Source organism: Phyllobates terribilis, unplaced genomic scaffold (assembly GCF_046119375.1).
Source record: "Phyllobates terribilis strain yellow unplaced genomic scaffold, ASM4611937v1 Scaffold_7641__1_contigs__length_36317, whole genome shotgun sequence".
Taxonomy (NCBI): domain Eukaryota; kingdom Metazoa; phylum Chordata; class Amphibia; order Anura; family Dendrobatidae; genus Phyllobates; species Phyllobates terribilis.
In genome coordinates, this window is record NW_027370381.1 from 19,050 (window position 1) to 36,318 (window position 17,269).

Consider the following 17,269-nt stretch of genomic DNA (forward strand, 5'->3'; position numbering starts at 1 on the left):
TCCCTGCCACTTCTGCTCAGACTTCTCTGCACTGAACTAAGATGGTGCCCACCTTTTATACTCCCTTCTCAATGCACCCAGGAACTGCTTCCTCCCTGCTCCTGCACTGCAGGGTTCCCCTTCCTCAGTGTTCCCTCCCCCCACTCCAGCCAGGGACAGGGACTGTCGTGCCCATCTCAGGGGCATATTGGTCGCCCTGCCCCACGGCAATGTGGTGTAATGCATGCAGGTGTCGGGTCCTGATCCACACTCCATCCTTATCTGAGAGTGAGATATCACACCTCTGGGTGAGGTGCAATACGTCTGTAGCAACCGAGCCCTCGGTGCTACAGTTCCATTTATCTTCAGCCTAGGTGACGTATTGTGATACAGGGCCGTGATTTTGGCTATAAAAGGGTCCCCTAGACCCCTACCCCAAGCTTTTTAAGAGAATCATATATGGCGTGCCAGGAGACTCTATGGAATGCTTTCTCAGCATCCAACGAGAGTATCTACTTACAAATTTTTAACTGCATCTAGCCCAGGAAATACTTTGTGCCTAGTAGCAGTGTCTGCTAGTCAGCGGATTATCCCGGCTGTTAAGCAAGCTACACCACCTGTAGTTTGGACACTTAATTTTTTCAAAGGAAATGCTTAGGGACCACGGGATACTCAGTGAAGAGCATCAGGAGGCACCCCAAGGCATAGGGGCTGGGACTGGCAGTAGGATGCCTTGCGGTGGACAGCCGAGCTCGATCCTTATAAAAGCTTTTTAACTGCAGCAGCTTTAGTGGACGCTACTGGAGCTGGAATTACGCGGCTGCTGGCATGAGACTTGCTCTCCAATAGATCCTTGTAAATGGATTTAAAGTGTATTCATTCAAATTAGAGGGACAATTTAAATTAAAAAGCTTAGAGCTGCCTCCACCACAGGGGGGCTCTCTCGACCCACCAGCGGACAGGCACCAGTATTGGGAGAGGGGGGCTGGCCGTCAGGGTTCACCGCGGCTCTGGCACAAACCCGGCGACACGGAGGTGGCACGGGCAGGAGCGGACTGGCCGTCTCGGCTTCTCACTTTTTGGATTTTAGAAGGGCATGACATGCCTATATCTGTGTCTCCCCCTCCTTTTACTCCTCCACCTCTTTTCTTTTCGCATGACTATATGTACTTGTCACTTTTCCATGTGTTAGTTGTGTCTTCTGAGCAGTTTGTCAGCTTTTGGACACCTTTGAAGGTGTTTTCTATGTGTTTCTATGTGTTTTTGTTTGCCTGCCATTGGTTTTAACGGTGTTCGAAGGTGTTCGACGAACAGTTCGACGAACAGTTCGGCGAACACACGGGTGTTCGACGAACCGAACCGAACTCGAACACTACGGGGGTGGCTCAACACTAGTGGTGACATCGCACACCAGTCGGTGAGCTGGAAGGTGCAAGCGCTACTGAAGCACTGCCAAAGTGGCGGAAGCTGTAGCTGACTTCCTGAAATGGGCACACACGTGGCGTACTTTCACAAGCAGCTCCAGCAGATCTGGGTAGGTTTCGAGAAACTGCTGAACCACTAAGTTGAGCACATGGGACAACCATTGTGCGTGTGCAAGGTTACCAAGCGACAGAGCCGCCACCAGGTTTCGGCCATTGTCACACACGATCATGCCTGGCTGTATGTTCAGCGGTGAGAGCCATAGATCAGCCTGTTCTATTACCGCTTTCAACAACTGTGCAGCAGTGTGCGGTTTGTCACCTAAGCATATTATCTTCAGCACAGCCTGTTGCCGCTTGGCCGAGGCAGTGCTTCCAGCTTGCGACTGATGTGGTAATTTTGGAGATGGAGGCCCAAGAGGAGGAGAAGATGCAGGAGCAGTAGAATGTGAGGGAACCCTGATTGACCCAGGGCCGGAAATCCTCTGCGTCGGGGGGACGTGTTCCGTCTCAGGGTCCGACTGGGTCCTGGGTTCCACCATATTAACCCAGTGTGCCGTCAATGGGATGTACCATCCCTGGCCACAAGCACTTGTCCATGTGTCTGTGGTTAGGTGATCCTTCCCAGTAACTGCGTTGGGGAGGGTATGGGTAATGCTCTGGGACCCGTGCTTGTATAAGGAGGGGATTGAACAGCAGGAAAAATAGTGGCGGCTGGGGACCAAGTACTGAGGGATGGCCTCTGCCATCAGGTTGTGGAAAGTTTCCGCCTCAAAGAGCCAAAAAGGCTAATTTCTAGTGCAAGCAGTCGAGAAATGTGGCAGTTTAGTATTGTGGCCTGTGGGTGGCTGCACTTGCATTCTAAGGACTGGGGGGTAGGGACAACTGAACGCTGCACTGGGACGAGGACGTGGATGACTCGCCCCCTGGGCCGTGGGGCACCCGGAACCAGGCTTCTGTGCGATGCTGGGGGTAGTAGTGGCAACCCGATCCCGTGGCTCAGGGTGGTCAGACCAAATGGTGGCAGTCTATTTATCAGTGTTTTGTGAATGTCCGACTACGCCACCCGTGGATTGCGGTCAGGGATAACCACCGCTGCAAGGCAGACCACTGAGGCTGGTGTTGGTGTGCAGCACAGGGGTAGGATAACTCCCCACGGGAAGAGTGTAGCCTCAGGGCAGTGTAGATGAATGCTGGGGGTGATAGTGCAGGCCACAATAGTAAGAGTTCAGAGTCCGCTTCAAAGAGTCCAGGGTCTTTATTGCAGATGTTATTACTGACACAATAGGAGTACCGGTTAGGAGTGGGCCTGGGTATCTGAGAGCATTCGGGCGAGCCCCACTGGTCAGGGTGAGTGTGTAGGCCTACCGTTCTCTCTATGCTCTTTCTGACTATCCCCTCTTCGTGGTGTAATAGCCCACGTCCCTGAGCTGGCCGTGTACTTTGCCTGTATGGCTTGTGACTCGGGCCTTGGGTACCTTTGCTTCTCCTTGCTGTACTGGTCCCTCTGTGTGGCAGAGCCTCCAAGCTTCTTAGGCCAAGGGACCTGAAATCCCTTGCGGGTTGGTTCTCTGCTGCTGGGCTTGCAACCCTGACAGCCTCGGACCCCAATGTCCGGTGGTGATTCTCTCAGCCAGGACCGGCTCTCGTCGCCTCTGTCCCTGGCTCGCAGTCTCTCCTCTGCCTCACGGACTCCTCAGCTGCTGCTGACCTGTCCCTTCCTCTAAGGAACCCTTCTGGTCAATTCAGAAGTGGGTTCTGGTCTCTCTAACCCTGCCCCAGTTCCAGCTTTTATAGAGGCAGCCTGCTCCCCCTACTGGCCTCGGACAGGAGGTGTTGCATGTTAATGGTCCCTGACCAGGGAACCTCCCTCCTGCTCTCAGACACAGCCTTTAATATTTGTGGCATCCAGGCCTGGGGTGACACATGAACAAGGTTGCTGACTGTGATGGTTGCAAGTGTACAACGACAGGTGCAGGGTGGGAAACAAATTTGCCTGCATCATGGTTCAGGACCCAACAAGAAGGGGGGCACAGCTAGACCTAATATTAACCAATAGGCCAGACCGCATATCAAATATACGAGTTGGGGGTCACTTGGGTAATAGTGATCACAAAATGATACGTTTTCATGTAACCTTTAATAAGATGTGTAGTAGAGGGGTTACAAGGACACTAAACTTCAGGAAGGCAAATTTCCAACGGTTGAGAGATGATCTTAGTGCAATTAACTGGGACGATATCCTGAGACATAAAGCTACACAAAGCAAATGGGAGACATTTATTAACATCCTGAATAGGACCTGTGCACAGTATATACCCTATGGGAATAAACATGCTAGAAATAGGAGGAAACCACTATGGCTAAATAGAGCTGTAAGGGGCGCAATAAGTGACAAAAAAGAAAGCATTAAGAGAACTAAAGCAAGTAGGTAGTGATGAGGCATTAAATAAATATATAAAATTAAAAAAAATTATGTAAAAAACAAATCAAGGCAGCAAAGATTGAGGCAGAGAGAATCATTGCCAGAGAAAGTAAAAATAACCCCAAAATATTCTTTAACTACATAAATAGTAAAAAAATAAAAAATGATAGTGTTGGCCCCCTTAAAAATAGTCTGGGTGAAATGGTGGATGAGGATGAGGAAAAAGCCAATATACTAAATGATTTTTTTTCAACCGTATTTACACAAGAAAATCGCATGACAGAAAGCATGATTAGTGATAACAAAAATTCTCCATTAAATGTCACTTGCTTAACCCAGCAGGAGGTAGGCGGCGTCTAAAAATCACTAAAGTTGACAAATCCCCGGGCCCGAATGGGATACACCCGCGAGTACTGCAGGAATTAAGTAATGTCATAGATAGACCATTATTATTAATCTTTAAAGATTCCATAATAATAAGGTCTGTACCACACGACTGGCGTATAGCAAATGTGGTGCCAATATTCAAAAAGGGGACAAAAACTGAACTTGGAAATTATAGGCCAGTAAGCTTAACCCCTACTGTGGGTAAAATTCTTTCCTAAGAGATGCTATAATAAAGTATCTGAAGAAGAATAACCTCATGACCCAATATCAACATGGGTTTACGAGGGACCGTTCCTGTCGAACTAATCTAATCAGTTTTTATGAGGAGGCAAGTTCTGGACTGGACCAAGGAAATGCAGTGGATGTTGTGTATATGGACGTTTCAAAATCTTTTGATATGGTTCCACACAAAAGGTTGATACATAAAATGAGAACAATGGGGATAGGGGAAAATATATGTATGTGGGTTAAGAATTGGCTCAGTGATAGGAAACAAAGGGTGGTTATTAATGGAAAACACTCAGATTGGGTCTCAGTTAACAGTGGGGTACCACAGGGGTCAGTATTGGGCCCACTTCTTTTTAACATATTTATTAATGACCTTGTAGGGGGCATACAGAGTAATATTTCAATATTTGCAGATGACACTAAACTCTGCAGGGTAATCAATACAGAGGAGGAACATTTTATATTACAGGAGGATCTATGTAAACTAGAAGCTTGGGCTGATAAATGGCAAATGAGCTTTAATGGGGATAAATGTAAGGTAATGCACTTGGGCAGAGGAAATAAAATGTATAATTATATGCTTAATTGTAAAACACTGGGCAAAACTGTAACTGAAAAAAACCTGGGTGTATTGGTGGACGACAAGCTCACGTTTAGTGGCCAGTGTCAGGCAGCTGCTGCAAAGGCAAATAAAATAATGGGATGCATTAAAAGAGGCATAGATGCTCATGAGGAGAACATAATTTTACCTGTATACAAGTCAGTGCGACCACACTTAGAATACTGTGTACAGTTTTGGTCTCCGGTGTATAAGAAAGACATAGCTGAACTAGAGAGGGTGCAGAGAACAGCGACCAAGGTTATTAGAGGACTGGAGGGTCTGCAATACCAAGATAGGTTATTACACTTGGGGTTATTTACTGTGGAAAAAAGAAGGCTTAGGGGTGATCTTATTACTATGTACAAGTATATGAGGGGACAGTACAAAGACCTTTCTACTGATCTTTTTACTCTGAGGCCTGAGACGGGGACAAGGGGGCATCTTCTACGTCTGGAGGAAAGAAGGTTTAATCATAATCACAGACGGGGATTCTTTACTGTAAGAGCAGTGAGACTATGGAACTCTCTGTCGCATGATGTTGTAATGAGTGATTCACTATTAAAATTTAAGAAGGGCATGGATGCCTTTCTTTAAAAGTATAATATTACAGGTTATATATACTAGATTCCTTGAAAGGGCGTTGATCCAGGGAACTAGTCTGATTGTCGTATGGAGTCGGGAAGGAATTTTTTTCCCCAATGTGGAGCTTAGTGTTTGCCACATGGGTTTTTTTGCCTTCCTCTGGCTCAACATGTTAGGCTATGGGTTGAACTAGATGGACTTAGTCTTCCTTCAACCTTAAAAAACTACTATGTTACTATGGATGGAGGCTTGGCGTGCAAGTATAACAAGGGAGTAGGCAGTGGTGTCACCCGCAGACACTGTTTTTGGACCCTGGTGTTCGGCCAAACTAGTCAGGTGCTTTGCTGTGATGTGCCTGAGCATGCAGATGGTGGTCAGGCTGGTAGTTTTGCTGCCTCTGCTGATGCTGGCATGGCTGGTGTTTGTGAGGTTAACTGGACAGTCTTTAAAAAAGAGCAAGAGTCTGGAAGACCTAGCAGTTGGACTGGCAACTTCACTGGTATTGGTGTTTTGGGGAACAGTTCCCGGCCTTGTGTCTGTGGCCACCCAACTGCTTCTTCCTGCCTGTTGTGGTACTACACTTCCCTACCTCTCTGCGCTGCTGTCCTCGCTATGCATGTCACCTTACCAGGTTGGGTCAGTGACTTCATCGTCCACCACCTCGTTTAACACTTCCGCACTCTGGTCCTCCTCCTGACTTTCTGTCCATTGTGTCTCATCATCATCCACCTTTTGCGACACTAATTGAGCTTTCCGACCATCACCTTCGTGTGACCATGGCTGCTGAAATATTTGGGTATCGCTACATGCGATCTCCAGTTGCCCTGGTTGAAGCAGACCGAGCGAGAGGCCAGAATCTATAAATGGAAAGATGAATAAAACATCTCTTCGGCGTGTCCAAGTGTGGGATCAGTTGTCTCCGGGCACTCGGCATGGTGGGAGGAAGGAGGATCAGGGTGCAGAATATGCCAACTCCAAGTAAAAAAAATCTCCCACATCCGCACATTCCTCAAACAAGAATCTGCAAAAACAAATGTGCATGCCCACATCATCTCCCGCCTCAAGTAGTCATAGAATCATAGAATCATAGAATCATAGAATGGTAGAGTTGGAAGGGACCTCCTGGGTCATCTGGTCCAACCCCCTGCTCAAAGCAGGATTCACTAGATCATCTCAGACAGATGTCTGTCCAGCCTCTGTTTGAAGACGTCCATTGAAGGGGAACTCACCACCTCTCGTGGCAGCCTGTTCCACTCATTAATCACCCTAACTGTCAACCTCCTGCTTTGTGGCCTCTCTTCTAACACTCTCACACTGCTCCAATCTATCCTAAACTCTGCTGCCTAACTATGCCACCTGTCCCCCCACTATCCCCCAGCATCTCCTCTCTGTCAATCTGGTCACTGGCTCTCCATTGCCCAGAGACTCCAGTTCAAAACTCTAACTTTGGCATGTAAAGCCTTCTACAACCTGTCTCCTTCATATATCTGTGACCTAGTCTCCTGGTACTTACCTGCACGCAACCTCCGATCCTCACAAGATCTCCTTCTCTACTCCCCTCTTATCTCCTCTTCACACAATCGCATACAAGATTTCCCCTGTGCATCCTCCCTATTCTGGAACTCTCTACCCCAACATATCAGGCTCTCGCTTACCATGGAAACCTTCAAAAGAAATCTGAAGACCTACCTCTTCTGACAAGCCTACAACCTGCTCCACCACACCGCTCCACCATACCGCTGCATGACCAGCTCTACCTACTGTATCGTCACCCATCCCTTGTAGACTGTCAGCCCTCGCGGGTAGGGTCCTCTCTCCTCCTGTACCAGTCTCCGTCACGTTTTTGTTCCAGACTATTGTAATTGTTTTTGCTATGTATACGCCTTTTTCACATGTAAAGTGTTATGGATCCGGGTGGTGGAACCTCTGTGCTGCGATGCAAGGAGGGACCAGAGGGGCGTAACTAAGTATCAACTCGGACCGACCGAGGTCGTACAGCGGCTCAATCGACTCCGTGACCAGGGAAGGACCGAGCAAATGGACCAGGTGCTACTCTGGGACCGACCCTGTATGAGAGCAAGTGACTCCCACGGGTCAGAAGGCAGGGACTGACCGATACAGCAGATGAGCACGGTAGGACGCTGACGGGTGATAAGGGCAGACGGACTGGTAGACTCGGCAGGTAACAAGCAGGAGCCTCCAGGTAGGCTGGCTGGTAGGCTCGGCAGGTAACAGGCAGGTGCTTCTAGGTAAGTGGGCTCGCAGGCACGGCTGGTAACGGACAGGAGCCTCCGGGTAGGCTGGCTGGTAGGCACGGCAGGTAACAGGCAGGTGCTTCCAGGTAAGCAGGCCGGCAGAGCCCATAGACAGACTGGCGGACTGGACTGTAGACAGACTGTCGGGCTGGAGAGTAGACAAGCTGGCGGACAGGACTGGTAGTCAGGTTGGCGGACTGGACTAGTAGTCAGGCTGGCGGACTGGACTTGTAGTCGGGCTGGCGGACTGGACTTGTAGTCGGGCTGGCGGACTGGACTTGTAGTCGGGCTGGCGGACTGGACTTGTAGTCGGGCTGGCGGACTGGACTTGTAGTCGGGCTGGCGGACTGGACTTGTAGTCAGGCTGGCGGGCTGGGCTTGTAGTCAGGCTGGTGGGCTGGACTTGTAGTCAGGATGGCGGGCTGGACTGGTAGTCAGGCTAGCAGCGGGACCTGAGGGCTGAAGAGGAGCATAACACACAAAGCTACAACCTTGCATGGGCACCTCCATTTTGGAGGAGGTGCCCTATAAATGGGAGGTCCTCCGGCCATTGGCCGGGGACTCCTTAGGACGGCGCGCGCGGCCCCTTTAAGAGGGAGGGAGCGCGCGCCCTAAGCACAGTGCCCGGGAAGCTGCACGAGCCGGCAGCAGCAGATGCAGGAGCGCCAGAGGACGCCGGGCGGGGAGCGCGGCGGTAAGAGGGACAGCGTCTCTGCCTGTCAGGGGGCAGAGACGCTGATACTACATAAAGCACCATGGAAAAAATGGCATAATAATAATAATGTGGTTCAAACTCATGACTACTGAGACTGGACTGTGTGGAAGACAGGGTGGTGGTTGCAAATTGACTGGAAGCTATCTATTTATCTGCTATCCAGCCAATAACCTTTTCACACTGGTCTGGCTTAAACAGTGGTATTCAGCAGCCCCCTATAAAGTGGGACAAGAAGCTAGGTTGACATGATGTGGGTGCTTGTTGTGCTCCCTCAGGAGGCACAGTTTCATCTTGCCCATGGCCTCGGTCTCTGCGTGCACCATCACTTCTACTTCCCCGTCCCTTGAACGCATCTTGCCCATTTTAAATGGAATTTAATATTTGTCACGTTGCCAAAAATGTCTGCATTATTACCGCAGTAATATGGGATCAAGTCTGATGACCATAGTTTTATGCAGTGACCTGGGATGCAGAGATGCTTCCAGAGGTCTTCTCCATGCTGTTCCCATGTCATTTCAGGACTGTATGGATGTGACTGATCATGTCTAACACACCACATGACAAGATAAGGTTGTAAAATGTTAAAATTACATTTACCGGTGAATATAATTTTCACCGTTGAAAGCAATGCAAAAGTGTAAAAACGCATTAAAAATGCTACGTGTGAACATAGGCCAAGGTGTAGAGGAGAATTTTTGTTTTTGTTTATTTTGTCTTATATACAAATCATTACCCTGGAAAGAAGGTTCCTTAACATTTTTCCCAGGGAAAATCCATTTTGGCTTTGTTTTTGTATGTTTTATTGTGAGTTGGTAAAAGTGGCGTCATACTCTAACAACATTGTTCACAGCAGTAACCTGGGAGTCAGAGATGCTTCCAGGTGTCTTCCCCATGCTGTTCCCATATCATTTTAGCACTGTTCCCATCGATTTGGCCAAGTTTTAGGCACTCTCCAGACCTCCAGGGGCAGCGGCCGGAAAAACTCTTGCATTTCCCATAGACTTTTATTGGGCTCGTTGCTTGGGTCGAGCACCCGAGCATTACAATTTGCTCAAGCCGAGCATTTTAACTATTCTAGGATCCTGCACTCCAGGAGGAATAAAGCACTCCGTCCCTCCCGAGTCTCGCCGTGTGGCTAAAAAGATCTGCACAGCCACATATGGGGTATTTCTGCAATCATTGGAAATTGTGGGACAAATTTTGATGCCATTTTTACCCATTTCCCAGTGTGAAAATGTAAAATCTGGGGCTAAATTTTGGTGGTAAATATTTAATTATTATGTCTTCACTGCCCAATGGTATAAAATGCTGTTACACACCTGTGATGTCAATATGATCACTGCACCCCTAGATTAATTCATTGAGAGGTGTAGTTTGTAAAATGGGGTCACTTGTGAGCGACTCGGCTGATCTGGCACCTTAGGGCTCTACCAATGTTACATGGGACGCTAAAATCCAGTCCATTAAAATCTGAACTCCAATATGGAACTTCTTCCCTTTTGAGCTTTCCACTATGCCTCAAAATTAGCTTTCGACCACATATGGGGTATCTGCATACTCAGGAGAAATTGCACAAGAAATTTTGGGATCCATTTTCTCCTGTTACCCTTGTGAAAATGCAAAATATTGGGTTAAAAAACATTTTTGCAGGAAAAATGTGATTTACTACTATTTTCACGGCTCAATGTTATAAATTTCAGAGAAGCATCTGGGGGTTGAAGGTGCTCACCACACATTTAAATAAGTCCCCTGAGAGGTCTAGTTTCCAAAATAGTATCACTTGTGGGGCGTTCCACTGAATAAGCAAATCAGAAGCTCTCAAAACGCAACATGGCATCCGCTAATTTAGCCAGCAAATTTTACATTCAAAAAGTCAAATGGTGCTCCTTCCTATCCGAGCCCTGCTGTGCGCCCAAACAGTAGTTTTCCCCCACATATGGGGTATCTGTGCACAGCACAACAAATTGCATGGTGCAATTTCTTCTGTTACTCTTGTGAAAATGCAAAATTTGGGAGTTAAAAAACATTTTTGTGGGAAAATGTGATTTTTTATTTTCATGGCTCAACATTATAAACTTTTGTGAAGTACCTGAGGGTTCAAGGTGCTCACTACACATATATACAAGTTCCCTGAGGGGTCTAGTTTCCAGAATGGTGTCAATTGTGGGGGATTTCCACTGTTTATGCACATCAGAGGCTCTCCAAATGCAACATGGTGTCTGCTAATTATAGCAGCAAATTTTACATCCAAAAAGTCAAATGGCGCTTCTTCTCTTCCGAGCCCTACCGTGTGCCCAAACAGTGGTTTTCACCCACATATTGGGGATCAGCATACTAAGGAGAAATTGCACAACACATTTTGGGGTCCATTTTCTCCTGTTACCTACGTGAAAGTAAAAAAAAACAGGTCTAAAGTAATTTTGTTGTGAAAAAGAGATAAATGTTTATTTTTTCCTTCCACATTCTTTTAATTCCTGTGAAGCACCTGAAGGGTTAATAAACTTCTTGAATGGGGCTTTGAGCACCTTGAGAAGTACAGCTTTAAGAATGGTGTCATTTTTTTTTTTTCTGTCATATACACCCCCTCAAAGTCACTTCAAATGAGGGGTTAAATTTACAGAAATGGTTTCGTAAATTTTGTTGGAAAAATGAGATATCGCTGGTCAACGTTTAATCCTTATAACTTCCTAACAAAAAATAATTATATTTCCAAAATTGTGCTGATGTAAAGTAGACATGTGGGAAATGTTATTTATTAACTATTTTGTGTGACATAACTCTCTGGTTTAAGGGCATGAAAATTCAAAGTTTGAAAATAGCAACATTTTCCAAACTTTCTCCAGATTTCAGTTTTTTTCACATATAAACGCAAGTTAAAGCGAACAAATTTCACCACTATCATGAAGTACAATATGTCACGAAAAAACAGTCTCAGAATAAGTGGGATCCGTTGAAGCGTTCCAGAGTAATTACCTCATAAAGTGACAGTGGTCAGATTTAAAAATTTAGACCTGATATTTAAAGGAGTTGTCCACTACTTTCACATTGATGGCTTATCAAAAGGATAGGGCATCAATGTACGATCAGCCGGGGTCCCGCATGCGGCACCCCGTCGATCAGCTGTTATCGGTGCCGGAGGCTGGAAGTCCTTACCTGCGGTGCCTGGCCGTCAATTTGTAGTGGCCGGCGCTTGTTACCGCACATCCGCCTCCCATTCAATTGAATGGGAGGCGAATGTGCAGTACCCTGCGGCGGCCACTACAAATTGACGGCCAAGCATCGCAGGTAAGGACTTCCGGCCGGCGTTCGGCATCCGCCGCTAACACCTGATCAGTGGGGGTGCCGCGTGCGGGACCCCGGCCGATGGTACATTGATGCCCTATCCTATGGATAGGGCATCATTGTGAAAGTTGTGGACAACTCCTTTAAGCTATTAAATGGCTTGGTCCTTAAAGCGCACCCTTCAGCGGGATTGTGCTCAGTAAACTACATACACTATCAGGTGGGCGCCATTACACTGATTAAAATGATACCTTGCTTGGTGAAATACGTTCTGTGGTTCTTGTGTAATCTTTCAATTTGGAGATGATATTGTCGTGCTTCGGGCGGCCTGTGGGGAGCGCTCTATCTGGTGCTCTGCTTACATGTTCAGCTATATATGTTTATGACAGCTCACTGTGCCTTCACTGACCTGCCTCCTATATTACATAATGCATCTAGTAGTGCTGGGCTAGGTAAAATAGATGGCAGGTTAGTGAACAATCAGTGAGCTGTCATAAGAGTATATAGATGAATATGTAAGCAGAGCACCAGATAGAGTGCCCCCCCACAGGCCACCCCAAAGCACAGTCATATCATTATCTCCAAACTGAAAGTAAAGTTTACACAGGACGGATTTCATCAACCAAGGTATCATTTTAAACAGTGTAATGTCGCCCACCTGACAGTGTATGTAGTTTACTGAGCACAATCCTGCTGACAGGCGCGCTTTAAGGGTTTAAAAACAAAGCAATGGCAGAATTGGAAGGAGGGTAAGTTCTACCATTTGATAAGACTTGGTTTTCACCCGTTTTAGGCAATTATATGGTAAAATGAATGGACTACATCAAAACTACAGCTCTTCCCGCAAAAAACAAACAAGTGCTCATACACCTACGATAGAAAACTAAAAAAAAAAAAAAAGTTATAGTTCTTGGGAGAAAAAAAGCGCAAACATGAAAGTTGGCTGCATTGTTGGGGTCTGTGCACACAAGGGCTCTTTTAGGCAGATTTCGCTTTGTAAACCTCCTGAATAGGCGCTACCCTGACGCTGAACACATGCGTTTCTATGTGAGGAGTTGCTGGGCGCATGGTCAGTGTGTTTTTAACCGCTTCAGGTTACCAAAATGTGCCTAAAAAAAATAGCAAAAAATGACTCCCAAAAAATTTCAGGCAAAAAAAAAAAAAAAAAGTGCCAGCGTTTTCTAAACGTTTTCTTATAAAAGCTGCCGTGTGCGTACACCGTTAAAGGGTTAAGTATTAACCCCTTTCCCCCCATGGTGGATGGTGTTCAGGACAGCGCTCTGTGACTAAAAGTGGGCACTGAGGCTGACCCGGCTTGTGAGGGTACTCCGACTATAATTTGTGATCATCTCTTTCACAAACAGATTGGGTTGGGGGTATATTATTCCATGAGCCTGATAACAGAAAGCAATAAATGTATAGAAATAAATGGAGATATTAGCTGGAGAAGAAGATGCGCTCTCCTCATGTGTAACCGGCAGAGCAATGAAGCCAATCAACCGGCCGCAGCTCTGCCCAGAGCGGACTGAGCACCTCTTCCTGCTCAAAACATCAAAAGAAAAGGGGAAAAAACGATTGTCGCGCATGCGCTGAGGTAGCTCGCTTTTCCACGCAGGCGCAAGTCCGACTGCCTACGTCATATCACAGAGGTGTGCCGGGAAATGTAGTTTTTCTCAGTTAATCACTCTACCTGCTTTCTAGGTGACTCCCAACCAGGAAGTTCCCGGCGTCTGTGGACGGCTCTGGTGCTGGGAGGTGAGTGTCCTTGTTTTGGCCGGAGAGAGACCGGAAGGAAGTAAAAATACTAGTAAAACGACTTGTACATAACTTTATGGAGCTGAGAAGCTGCTGTGTGTCACTAATAGGAAGAATAGGACTGGATTGGATCAGTGGTTACTGAGGTTGGGAGACCAGTGCTGGGCCTAGTGGTGGGGGGAGGGGTCAGCGATACATTATGGCCGTCAGCGGCTGTTGGGTTGCTGGATTGACCGCAGCGCTTCTTGGGACGTTTTTGAGTGATTTTTCTTTTTTAAATTGAGCCGATGAGGCCGTTACTTATCAGCAGAGATTGTGGCATTTCAGATGAATTTTTACATTTTTGGGGTCATTTTCCCTGGTTGTTACAGTCATGAAGGTGATGATTGAATGATCTGTTGGCCGAATGCTCCCCTGTCCTTCCCACCTCCAACGAGGGGTTCCCCTGTTTCCCTTCTCAGACGAGGGCTTCTCCTTCCCCCTCACCGAGGGATTCTTCGTCTCCTGTCCCCATCCCCCTCTCACCGAGGGATTCTCCTGTCCCCATCCCCCTCTCACCGAGGGATTCTCCTGTCCCCATCCCCCTCTCACCGAGGGATTCTCCTGTCCCCATCCCCCTCTCACCGAGGGATTCTCCTGTCCCCATCCCCCTCTCACCGAGGGATTCTCCTGTCCCCATCCCCCTCTCACCGAGGGATTCTCCTGTCCCCATCCCCCTCTCACCGAGGGATTCTCCTGTCCCCATCCCCCTCTCACCGAGGGATTCTCCTGTCCCCATCCCCCTCTCACCGAGGGATTCTCCTGTCCCCATCCCCCTCTCACCGAGGGATTCTCCTGTCCCCATCCCCCTCTCACCGAGGGATTCTCCTGTCCCCATCCCCCTCTCACCGAGGGATTCTCCTGTCCCCATCCCCCTCTCACCGAGGGATTCTCCTGTCCCCATCCCCCTCTCACCGAGGGATTCTCCTGTCCCCATCCCCCTCTCACCGAGGGATTCTCCTGTCCCCATCCCCCTCTCACCGAGGGATTCTCCTGTCCCCATCCCCCTCTCACCGAGGGATTCTCCTGTCCCCATCCCCCTCTCACCGAGGGATTCTCCTGTCCCCATCCCCCTCTCACCGAGGGATTCTCCTGTCCCCATCCCCCTCACCGAGGGATTCTCCTGTCCCCATCCCCCTCACCGAGGGATTCTCCTGTCCCGCCCCCCCTCACCGAGGGATTCTCCTGTCCCCGTCCCCCCCTCTCACCCAGGGATTCTCCTGTCCCCGTCCCCCCCTCTCACCCAGGGATTCTCCTGTCCCCGTCCCCCCCTCTCACCCAGGGATTCTCCTGTCCCCGTCCCCCCCTCTCACCAAGGGATTCTCCTGTCCCCGTCCCCCCCTCTCACCAAGGGATTCTCTTGTCCCCGCCCCCCCACTCTCACCCAGGGATTCTCCTGTCCCCCCCACCCCCTCACCAAGGGTTTCTCGGTTTCTCCTGCCCCCCCCCCCTCAACTAGGGATTCTCCTGTCTCCCACACCTCTCCTGTCCCGTCCCCTCCTCCCTCACTGAGGGATTCTCCTGTCCCGTCGCCCCCCCCTCCCCTCACCGAGGGATTCTCCTGTCGTCCCCACCCCTCACCAAGGGATTCCCCTATCCACCTACCCCCCCCCCACCCTTAATGGAGACCCTTAAGTGAGACCCTTAAGTATTCCATATTAATGACAGATTCTTTGGTTTCGCAATGCGCTGTTTATAACGCTCTGGTCCATTTCACTGCTCAGCTATTCTGTTCCATCGGGAATGGCTGCTCGACTGTTCTCGAACTACCGTGATCCAAGGGAGCTCTGACCCCGGGCTTTTACCCTCCCAGGACTCAAAGGTCAGTAAAGACCAAGGCACCTAAGTTGTTTATAAGGAGTAGGAGGATCTTTGTCAACCCATCACTAGGCTCATAACTCGATGGGGTGCTGATGGTTTCCCATGGCAGCCAGGGCTTCAATCATGGCCCTCCAGGTCTAACATTGATATCAGCCTATTAAAGGGGGTTTCCACTACTATGATACTAGGGGCCTATTCTTAGGATAGGTCCACAATGTCCAATCAGTAGGGGTCCGACACTCCCACCGATCAGATATGACGAGGTGGCTAGAGGATGTCCACTACTTTATCATTGATGGCTTATCCTTAATATATGTCATCAATGTCTGATCGGTGGGGTGTAACACCCGGTGCCCCTGCCGGTCAGCTGTTCCTGGTGTTGGTGGCGGCCAGAACTGTTCAGTTATGGAGCTGTACATCACAACTCCGTCTGATCTATAGTGGCCGTGGCAGGGTATCTGCCCCCTACTCAAATCAATAGGGGGCAGATGTGCAGGGCTGTGGAGTCAGTAAGCCAACCCTCTGACTCTTCAATTTCCATGGCACAGACTCCAACTCCCTCATACACGGCTCATGTGCAAGTGATAAATTTACTGTAGCACAGAATAATCTCCGATAAAAGTCTAGACCCTTAGATCAGGAATAGGACAGACATTTATAGGACATTTCATAACTTTCCCAAATTCTTATGAAAAAATATTCCCCCACAAACTGCATTGAACTACTGTTCCCAATTTATTATATATTTTAGGAGTCGGTCTGTTTTATACCGACTCCACCAAAATGGGCTCCGACTCCACAACCCTACCCGGCTGTGGCCACTATTCTGTAAATGGAGCAGCGCTGTGCAGCTCCTTAAGTGAGCAGTTCATGCTGACACCGACAGCGGGAACAGCTGAAAGGCAGGGGCGTCGAGTGTCGCACCCCCACTGATCAGACATTGATGGTTTATCCTTACCATAGGTCATCAATGTTAACGTAGTGGACAACCTCTTTTATAAAGCAATCTTGATTTCAAGGATCGTGGGAGTTGAATGTTTCTTCCTAGTGGTGGTTCCTGGGTATTGCAGGTCCCTATTTAAAAGAATAGGAGCTGATCTGCAGTCGTTACTTATGTGTCCTGGTGTATGATGACACTCAACCTAGTGTCCTCCAGTGTTCTTGCTGGTCCTTTTTAGCCCAAGCTCTAACATAGGGTTAGTCATTGGTGAATGGCACCGTTGGTTAAACCCTTCAGTTGTGGGTTTTTCGTAGGAGCAGGGTCGCATTCCATATTTTTGTTTTCTGGCAGCTGTGGAGGAGATGAGCCCTTGTCTTTGGTGCCTCCTAAAGTAGATGAACTCTACAGCCAGGGAGACCTTCCTGTCCAGCTCTGGTCTCCGATAAGCCTGTTGATTCTTCAGGGCGAGGAGAGCTTTGAGAATCTCTACCAATACCATTCACTGACCTCCTGTTATCACCCTATACCTGGGCCTGACCTATCCGTCGTAGTCTCAGGTCAGAGAATCGGGGTTCAGGGAGCACCCCTTCTAAATCCCGATGCTCGGTTTGGGGACTTCAGCTGCCTTTTCTTAACCTGGAGAAGCTGTTGGTGACATGTCCATCTTTGGAGCTTCTCAAACTTGTCCATATATGAGGTGTCCCCTAGAACAGAGCAACTGAGCTTTGCACTATACTAGTTGACTTATCATGGTTGAATGTATACGATGTACAATAGGCCCCTGAAACTTTATTTTTTTAATTCCGTTTTAGGGATTTTATCAAAGAACCAAAAATATG

At 48.2% G+C, this 17,269-nt stretch overlaps 1 long non-coding RNA gene across 1 annotated transcript; it reads left to right on the forward strand.

Annotated features, from left to right (window-relative positions):
- Window positions 1–13,500: 13,500 nt before the first annotated feature.
- Window positions 13,501–17,269, forward strand: LOC141251728 (uncharacterized). Its single transcript, XR_012313353.1, has 3 exons — window positions 13,501–13,630; window positions 15,394–15,491; window positions 17,243–17,269. It is a non-coding gene; the product is annotated as an uncharacterized lncRNA (long non-coding RNA).